The 7,797-nt window shown below is 33.1% G+C and overlaps 1 long non-coding RNA gene across 2 annotated transcripts; it reads right to left on the bottom strand.

Moving 5' to 3' along the window:
- Nucleotides 1–480: 480 nt before the first annotated feature.
- LOC116417898 lies at nucleotides 481–1,399 on the bottom strand. Of its 2 annotated transcripts, none has more exons than XR_004228112.1 (3): nucleotides 1,295–1,399; nucleotides 1,016–1,210; nucleotides 481–738 (listed from the first exon to the last, which is right to left on the bottom strand). It is a non-coding gene; the product is annotated as an uncharacterized LOC116417898 (long non-coding RNA). The 2 variants fall into 2 exon arrangements; XR_004228111.1 differs by having other exon boundaries at nucleotides 1,016–1,220; nucleotides 1,295–1,380.
- Nucleotides 1,400–7,797: the final 6,398 nt, after the last annotated feature.

Genomic DNA, 7,797 nt, shown 5'->3' with positions numbered 1-7,797 from the left:
AATATGATAAAATAAACATTTGTACGTATTATACTCCCTATTGATAAATCTCAGGTGAGATCTCACATGAGATCTCATATGACAAAATCTCATCTGACCAAGTGCGCGAAATAAGTAAGTTCCACAGCTGAAAAAATTCTAAGTTTGGAAGGAAAAAAATAATTTTTAAAACTTTGTTTTGTATGCGTTTCAGACGATTTCTGATCGTTCTAGATAGTTCTCAAAGGTAGCATTTAATTTTTTTTTTTTGTTGAAGATTTGCAAAATCCGACTAAGTCCCGCAGCTGAATAAATTATAAGTTCTGGGGGGAAAAATTACTCTTAAGACTGTGTTTTTTATGCGTTTTAGGCGATTTCTGATTGTTCTAGATAGTTGCTAAATAGGTAGGTTTTGAAATTCGTTTTTAGATAGATTTGCAAAATTTGACTGAGTGACTAAGTTGAAAAAATGTGTACAAATGTAAGATGACAATAAAAGGATTATAATAAGGAAATAGTTTAATTTTTAATAGTTTACTAGTTTAAATTTTAAACAACTTATTCATTAAACTGTGTAATTTTCAAACGCATTGTGTAGTTTATTAATTTAACGTACTGCATTCAAAGCAATTCTTTTTGACCTGTTGTCTCTAATGTTAATACTCAATCTTCGGACACTGTCTTTTATCATTACTGATTTTAGTTCATCCTCCAAAGTTTTGTAACGATCATCTGAATTGATGTAGTCTTTAACTAAACCTGTAAACAGAACAAATTTTTTTATATTTAGTCTATCATACAAAATAGTATATTACGATACTGGAGGGATAAAGGGATTTCACCCACATGGGTTAAATTATGTACGATATTTTATGAAACTACGTGCATACACCGAGATTTAGCGAGTGCATTTTTGCACGAGCGTGACTTAAATTGAGATTTATGCCACGGCGTGTCACAAAAGAATTTGAGGCTAAAAGAATCCTAGCCGTATAGACTAAATTGTTGCAAAAAATAAAAAATTAACTTGACTCACTTAAATATAATTCCAATTTTTTGGTGAGCACAATTTTACAGGACTTCGACTAGGAATGGAATTTTTTACTTTCGTATTGTCTAAGCATATATTTTCAATATTTCGTTTCCACAAATATTTCGCCTCTGGTAAATGTCAACAACCCTTTTTTTTTACTTAATTTCCAACTACTTTTTCCAGCTTTGCATCCTAGTCCTAAGTACACCTGCATATTAATAGTATAATTATTAACTGAACAACGTTGAATTAAAATATAAATTATTTAAACAAATTTATTACTTTGTTTTCAACTATGGCATAACGTTCGAAACGGTCAGGTGTCGCTGTAATATGCAAACAAATCAATTAAAATTTCATAATAGAAAAAATATTGTTTTATCTATGTATTTATTTTTTTTTTTTACATCACGCTCTATTCACATTCGCGTAATAGCATACTGTATAATCTAATAAATTCAAAAAGTAAACATTTAGCCATCAAAAAATCGTATGATCAATAGATTTAATTATATTAAATTATACTATAATATAATAATTTCGAGAAATCTTCAAAAAATTCTAATAGAATTTCAACGTATTTTTTTGTTTAATCTAAGAACTTTTTTTCAGTAAATTTTTTTCTAGTCTATCTTTCTCAAGTAAAAAATTCTGGACATTTTTCACGATTTTTCCGTGTTAGCCGCCATTTTATGTGCTTTTACCTTTTTTTTCAAAATTTAAACTGTGACACTGAAGTTTAAGTCTCGAGGACACGATTTCTTCGCTCTAAACATTAAATCTTAAATGATTTCAATGTGAAAAATCGACATGAATAAAGATTTTTTTTTTAAACCATGTTTTATTGCTTGTGGTTTGGTAGGGGTAGTTTCTAGGGGTTAAGCAGGTTAGGGGTAGGTATTTAGGTGATTAGCTGGCTTCTGGTGTGTGGCTTAATTATTTTGAGAAAAAATAAAGCGATTTAACTCGCTGTTCCCAGGGTTAGGCTAGTTAGCCTGCTTGTGGTTTGGTAGGGGTGGTTTCTAGGGGTTAAGCTGGTTAGGGGGAGGTATTTAGGTTATTAGCTGGCTCATGGTGTATGGTTTAATTATTTTAAGAAAAATAAAGCGATTTAACTCGCTGTTCCCTGGGTTAGGCTAGTTAGCCTGCTTGTGGTTTGGTAGGGGTGGTTTCTAGGGATAGGGGGGTGAATGGTTAGGTGGTTAGCTGGCTTATGGTGTGTGGCTTAATTATTTTGAGAAAAATTAAAGCGATCTAACTCGCTGTTCCCAGGGTTAGGCTAGTTAGCCTGCTTGTGGTTTGGCAGAGGTGGTTTCTAGGGGTAGGGGGGTGAGTGGTTAGGTGGTTAGCTGGCTTATGGTATGGCTTAATTATTTTAAGAAAAAATAAAGCGATTTAACTCGCTGTTCCCTGGGATAGATGAGTTAGACTGCTTGTGGTTTGGTAGTGGCTTCTAGGGGTCGCATGGGTTTAGGGGAAGGTGATACAATAATTTCCGCACCTGTAGCTTAAACTTGATGCTTTTTTAGAGTTTAAAAAAAAAAATCATGGCTCTACGATTAAAATGACATTTTCTCCCACTGTGCGCCATATTGTCAGCATATACTTCCGTGAATACCAATGGCTAAGCTATTTTTGCATATTTATTTTTGTTGCTTGCGTTTACGTTCGGATAATCGGTTAATGGAGGATACAAAATTAACTAATAATTCTTATTATTATATTTTATGGCACTCCTAGTGAATTTTTTTTATTTAGATATTTTGGAAATAAAATAAAGATATTCTCATGAATGTTAAGAAAATGCTGTTATTTTATTAAAGACCAATTTTATCTGACAATATCATTAATTTATACACTGCAGAGTTACTGCAGTAATTTATGGGAGAGATGAAGTCTTGCAACTTGCACGCGTATTCATATTTGCAGAACTAACCTATTGAACAATCAACTGCATTAACAGAGATTATTCTTGTAACAGTTGCTTTTAGAATACACCAAACTTTTGTTTATTGGCAATTAATTTGTTATTGCTAAAATTTTGAATTAAATCTGGCATCCACAATGTTATCAGCGTATGAGATGTTCAAGTACGTGAAATAGACAAAATATGATACTACTATTAACATTTAACCATACAAAATAATATAAAAAATATCATGGTGGAATGTTTGCAATAACATTTGTAGTTTTGTAAAAATACAAAGTTTTTAGAAAATGTCTGTATGGATGTATGTGTGTGTTCGTTCGTATACATCAATATCTCAGCTTCTAATTAGTTGATTTCAATGCACCAAGTCTCATTTTCTTTGTTTATTATATTATGATGGACAGTCCGTTTTTACATTTTGCAGACACGTTTTTGTAAAGCGATTTTTTATTTTTGAGATTTCAATTTTTTTTAATTAGGTTATTCAAAATGTTGATAATAGTAAATTGCTTAATATGTACCTGAAGAAAAAATGACCTATATTTTTACCGCGAAGAATTTATATTATCGTTCGTTGTTCTTTTATCAAACACTATAAAGTTCAATTTTTGGAAACCCCTTAAACTCGAAACCTAAATGTCGAACCTTTATAATAAAACATCATTTTCTATGTTCTTCTTGAACGTTTTTCTATGGCCCACCATAACTGGAGTAAAAAGGCAAAAACAAGTTCAAATTTTGGTTTTACTTAGCATTATATAGAATATTGATCCCTTTCTTGGGGCTGTTTATGAAACCAGTTAGTTTCAACGATAGTAGGGTTCAAACATTTTTTTCTCATGCTATCTTCCCTGTATTTACATTACGATACTAGTTGCATAAGTCGTACTTTACAGCATGGCGTGTATAAGCGCTCGAGCGTAGCAAGTGTGCTTAACGCCGTGCTATAAAGAACAACTCATGCTATAAATGCTGCGGAAGGATCCGTAGCTCCAAAGAAGACTGGTACCTTTGTGCAGAATGTAGAAAAAGAATCAGGTAAGTTTGCACAGAATGTTGAAAAAGAATCGGGTAAGTTTGCACAGAATATTATAAGCTGTGGTGTCTTCAAAGGTAATGCTGTCATTAGAGGATCAAGGGCACACAACATTTTTTCCGAGTACAAGAAGAAAACAATGCATAGCCATGGCAGCTGCAAGCATCGCTTTTAGTTTCATTCAATCGCTAATGCATTGGAATTCAAGGACTATTGATGACATTCTGGTATCTGGAGACAAGCTATACTTTGAAATTATTCAAAAACGTAAGAATGTGTCTAAAGAGAAAGAAAATCCGGAGTATTTAACAGCCGAAGAGTTAGAAACCACTATGACAGTTAATTCAAAGTATCTGAAGCTGAGTGTTGAAGATATTATTTATGGGCACACGTACAATGACTTCAGTGATGCTGGTATACCTAATTTGAAGGAACTACTGCATTGGTGTGTTAATTCGCAGAAAAATGGTATATTAACATGCAATCGGATTTCGGTGGCTATCACCACTGCAAATGAATTTATGGGTGTGTTTGATTCGCATTTCAGAGGCTCTAATGGAAAAGCTGCAAATGATGGCGTAGGTTGCTTTGTGTGTAGTCGCAATATTAACAGCCTTTTCGAAAATGTTATATCAAACATACCTTCCATAAGATAAGGCCACATTAGTGATGGTCAATATCAATTCTCCGTGGTAACCATCAAGACAGTAAGTGATATTGCGGATGACCAGGACCAACATTTGAATACAAACGTAAGCAGCTGTAACTCTATCACGGTATGTGCACATGAAATTATAGAGGAGGCAGATTTAAATGATGATATTGCCATGGAAGAAGACGGGCGTAATGATGATAAATCAGATGTAGATATAGAAGTAGATGTGGACATAAGCATGGAAGAAGCTGGATTGAAAGTTAATGAATATATTAGCATAGAAGATCAGTTACGCAATGATGATAAGATAACAATACAAAGTAATGTCGATAAAACAGATCTGTTACTGGAAAAAGCCGTTACAAATGTACCTATTTCTACTAACAGTATTGTCAAAAGCAATGGTATTATAAGAGGCCACTTTAATCAAGGCAGTACTATATTCCCTAAAAGCACAAGAGGAAAGCAATGCACGGCTATGGCTGCTGCAAGTTTAGCATTTGCTGTGATTCAAGCTTCAGAAGAATGGACTTCAATAACTGTTGATGACATTCTGTTTTGTGGAGCTAAATTAATTCTTCTAAGTTTTCAGAAGCGCAGAGTCCCACTAGGCGAAGAAAATGAAGAATATTTAACAGCTGAAGTGTTACATACTAGATTGTCTATTCACTCAAAGGAATACAAACTTAATATTGACGAGAGCATATATGGACACATAAACGAAGATTTTAGTGAAAATGGTTTTCCAAATTTAAATAACCTCTTTTATTCGTGCGTCGAATTGCATAAAAGTGGTATTTTAACGTGCAATGGAATTTCTGTGGCTATCATTACAGCTGATGGATATACGGGAGTTTTTGATTCACACTCCTGGGGGCCCAATGGAAAAGCAACGCATGACGGTGTGGCTTGTTTTGTTTACAGTAATAATATTGACTACCTTGCTAATATCGTTTGTTCAAATATCCACCCTGGAAGAATAGGAAATAATTTTGATAGACAATATGAATTCTCTGTTGTTACTGTAAAATTATTAAATGACAACAGTGAAAAATCATTAATGACAAGCAACCAACCATCATGCAATAACAGTAACAAATCAAAAAAAGTTTCTAGAGAAAGAAAAATTGATAGTTCACGAAATGTATTCAATGACACAGACGATGAAGAAGAAGAAGCATATTCCGTAATAAGAGGATTTAGTAACTTCACTAGTCTTATTTTTCCATTCGACATAAGAGGAAAGCAATGCACAGCTATGGCAGCAGTATGCATAGCTTATACAAATGTAAAGCCTATTCGAGAGTGGGATGGATTTGATGTTGACGCATTTTTGATTAATGGAAATATGCTATACGAAGAAACAATTGATGCTCGTAAAATCGTTCCAAAAGGTGAAGAAAATCAAGATTTTTTGACAGCAGAAGAATTAATCACAGAATTTACTGTTAGAATTACGAGTACCGGGTCGAGTCAAGTTACTCGAATATTTCGAACTACTCGAATTTTTCGAACTACTCGAATTTTCCGAGCTACTCGAATTTTCCGAGCTACTCGAATTTTTCGGGTTACTCGAATCTTTTGAGTTACTCGAGTTTCTCGCACTACTCAAGATTATTTTTTAACCATATATTTACCATACCACTCGAAATTTTATAATTATATTTACGTATGGCTTTAATACAGCCTCAGCAAAGCAGGAAGCAATTAAAGTGAGAGCTCATAAAGCTTATATAAGCGAATTGCTTTTCGTTCGTATATAAACTAAGCAATAAACTAATAGGTTAAGCTGGTCGTGGTCAATCCCTATAGAAGTCGCTAAAACGCACTGCTCTTACTCTTCTCTTCAACGGCAGTTGTGAATCCCAGTTAGAAAAGCGCGCTACATTTATGCTCATCCGCGGGACGGCCTATTTTCAGGGTTACACTGTACAAAATTTTGTCGTAATATTACTAACCCAGTAGTGAATCAATCCGTCCTACGCCCAGCACAGTAAATTTACAACAATATAAGTAAATTCACAACGGTATATAGTACTTTTACTATTTTGCGCGATGTAACTTTACAACGGCGGTAGTATTTTCACACTGAACGCGAGAATCTGACCCCTGTAAAATTACTATGCTAAGAGTAGTAAACTAATCCGACCTACGCTGGGTGTAGCAATTTTAATACAACAATAGTAAAATTGCTAGATTGTTGTAATTTTATGTAGTTGAGAGTAGTAAAATTGCTATACGTAGGGTTAGAACTTCATGTAATTTTACTACATTTTAGTGATTTTAAAAAATAATTTTTTGTAACACATGCACGATTTTCGCGTTTTTTGACGTAAAATTAGGGACTAAAGTAGTCGTTTTCCGACCGGCGGTCGAAAAAATGCAGCAGCGGGCGTAAAATTATTTTTTCGATACACATTTACGCACGTTCCGCGTGCGTTCAAGAACATTTTTCGCCCTGCATAAAAAAAAATATATATATATATATATATATATATATATACAGTGTTTAGATATGTACGCATATGTATATTGGACGCAATTTTGGACTGTATAACAATTATAGTATAAACAATTCAAAACAACGCAAACAACTTATTTTAAATTTTTATTTTAAACTTGAACGAGGAAACATAAAGATGTGTGTGCATTGTTTTTGGTTGTATACGCCTATACCTTATAGTTCTTTTCAAAAGATGAAATTATTTTGATTTTGTTAAAAAATGTTTTAATTTTCAAAAGTCATTGTTTTACATATTTTTAGGGGTTTCATTTATATAATTAATTACACGAAAATGCATCTAAAATAGAATCAGATTACCGATTTTATCGCGAGAATTATTTTAATCTTTTTATTGTGATCCTTTTATGAGCGATAAATTAGTTTATAGAATGTCTCGTGACAATTATTTGACAATGAAATTAATTTTTACCATTGTTTCAAACATTTTGTATTAAAAAAAAAAGTTGTCAAATCAGCAGTTAGACAAATTACTAAAAGGCAAAGACCCTGAATTACTCACTGGAACTTCAAAAATCATCAAATCAAGTGCAGAAAAAACAAGTTTCATGAACTACTTTTCTCGAGCGTTCCAGTGGTTTCTTGTACATTGTATAGAACATATTGAATGATATAATTTATATGAGTCGCGGATCTCCTTCTT

The sequence above is a fragment of the Nasonia vitripennis genome (assembly GCF_009193385.2).
Source record: "Nasonia vitripennis strain AsymCx chromosome 5 unlocalized genomic scaffold, Nvit_psr_1.1 chr5_random0004, whole genome shotgun sequence".
NCBI lineage: Eukaryota > Metazoa > Arthropoda > Insecta > Hymenoptera > Pteromalidae > Nasonia > Nasonia vitripennis.
The sequence above is the reverse complement of the archived record's forward strand: the minus strand, read 5'-3'. Positions and strand labels throughout refer to the sequence as shown.